Genomic DNA, 2,500 nt, shown 5'->3' on the forward strand with positions numbered 1-2,500 from the left:
TGTGTGTGTGTGTAGCGTGTGTGTGAGTGTCAAAAAAAATGTCGAAAGCATTGGCAGTGTCATGACACACAAGGCTGTTTGGTTCTATTCTTTGGGAAACTTCACTGTGTTCAGCCCGTGTCATCCATTTCTGAATCCATATTTTAAGAAGCAAAGATAGTTTTTAATGATAACATGATATCAGTGTTTCATATTGAAATTTCTTTTTTTTTCACTTTGGCTGTAATATGTTCCTTACTTTTTTAGGCAAATTGACGTACATTGGCACTCTGATCATGCTTGGTAAACAGTCCATATTAAGGTGGAGGCATCTCAGTACCTTTCCTTCGAGTTTTTGCTTTCGTTCACCTGTGGGGATCTGAAATTATTCTGGTATACTAATTTGGTAACAGTTCAGAGCTCTTGTGCCCAGTTGCAGTTAGTTCCCAGTCAGCTGTTCTCGTCTCAGAACTCTTGTACTCGGCTACAGTTTACCTCCCAGTCAGCTGCCCTCGTCTCAGAACTCTTGTACCCGGCTACAGTTCAGTTCCCAGTCAGCTGTTCTCGTCTTAGTATGATCAACAGGTACTGGACCTCCTTCGGTATTATGAGCTCATGCACCCCTTCACATACACGTGTGTGTGTGTGTAGGTCTATATGTATAAATGCATATGTCGAGATCGTTATATTATATAATATATATATATATATATATATATATATATATATATATATATATATATATATATATATATATATATATATATATATATATATATATATATATATATGTGTGGCTTTCTCTTTTTTTGGACTGAGATCGAGGTTCGCTTGAGGTGGTCTTGGGAAGCGCCTTCGTGAGCTGGAGTGGGACCCGACTCCAAGCCAACCTCCGGGAAGCAGCAGCAGCAGCATGGATCTGGCCTTCTCCTCCCTCAGCGGGCGACCCCCCAACTGTGGCTGCCGCGGTCGCATCACAGCCTGCAGGAGTTCCAGGTCCTTGTGAGTGAGGAGCAGCTCCTCCTGGTTCGTTCCTTACAAGACAGGACACCAGGCGTGATTTTTTCTATTGTCTTATTATCATTATCATTACTATTGTTACATTGTATATACGTTTTATCATTATTATTGTTTTTCTCTTTATCATTACTGTTATATTTTATATACGTTTTATCATTATTATTGTTTTTTTCTCTTTATCATTACTGTTATATTTTATATACGTTTTATCATTATTATCGTTTTTCTTTTTTTTCTCTCTCCTTTGCTACCGCTGGGACATAAATGTGTACCGATAGACTGACGTATGAGAACGTATACGAATGTTGGAGTAACGTATGCGAGTGTGTGTCAGCTGATTTCAACGTCAGTTTAGCGTATGCGGAGCGTAAGTATTGCGTCATACAGGCCAAACTGACGTGTCCTTTCCATCCATGGCTTCACCCAGATTCTCACGCCTCCTTCTTCTTCTTATTCTCCTTCTTCTGCTTCTTCTTCTACTTCTGCTTCTTCTTCTTCTTCTTCTGCTTCTTCTACTTCTCCTTCTTCTTCTGTTTCTTCTGCTTCTTCTTCTCCTTCTTCTTCTCCTTCTTCTGCTTCTTCTCCTACTTCCCCTTCTTCTTCTGCTTCTTCTACTTCTACTTCTTCTTCTGCTTCTTCTTCTTCTTCTCCTTCTTCTTTTTCTTCTGCTTCCCCTTCTTCTTCTGCTTCTCCTTCTTCTTCTGCATCTTCTACTTCTCCTTCTTCTTCTACTTCTGCTTCTTCTGCTTCTGCTTCTTCTTCCTCTGCTTCCTCTTCTACTTCTCTCTCTTCTTCTGCTTCTTTTACTTCTCCTTCTTCTTTTACTTCTTCTGCTTCTTCTTCTTCTACCTCTCCTTCTTCTTCTCCTTCTTCTTCTAAATTTCCTTCTTCTTCTAATTCTCCTTCTCCTTCTTCTTCTTCTCCTTCTGCTTCTTCTTCTACTTCTCCTTCTTCTTCTTCTACTGCTTCTTCTTCTACTTCTCCTTCTTCTTCTACTTCTGCTTCTCCTTCTTCTTCTGCTTCTTCTACTTCTCCTTCTTCTTCTACTTCTCCTTCTTCTTCTTCTACTTCTCCTTCTTCTGCTTCTTCTTCTACCTCTCCTTCTACTTCTCCTTCTTTTTCTGCTTCATCTTCTTCTACTTCTCCTTCTTCTTCTACTTCTCCTTCTTCTTCTTCTTCTGCTTCTTCTTCTTCTTCTCCTTCTTCTACTTCTTCTTCTGCTTCTTCTACTTCTACTTCTCCTTCTACTTCTCCTTCTTCTGCTTATTCTTCTACTTCTTCTTCTTCTGTTGTCTTGAACATCGTGGACTGCCAATAGTACGAGATTCTGCTTCTTCTTCTACTTCTCCTTCTTCTGCTTCTTCTACTTCTCTTTCTTCTTCTTTTTCTTCTTCTTCTTCTTCTGTTGTCTTGAACACAGTGGACTGCCAATCGTACGAGATTCTTCCGGTGCTGAAGAAGACCCAGCTCCTCCTCTGATGGCCGAGGGACAAGTGACGAA

Source organism: Penaeus vannamei, chromosome 10, assembly GCF_042767895.1.
Source record: "Penaeus vannamei isolate JL-2024 chromosome 10, ASM4276789v1, whole genome shotgun sequence".
Classification (NCBI taxonomy): domain Eukaryota; kingdom Metazoa; phylum Arthropoda; class Malacostraca; order Decapoda; family Penaeidae; genus Penaeus; species Penaeus vannamei.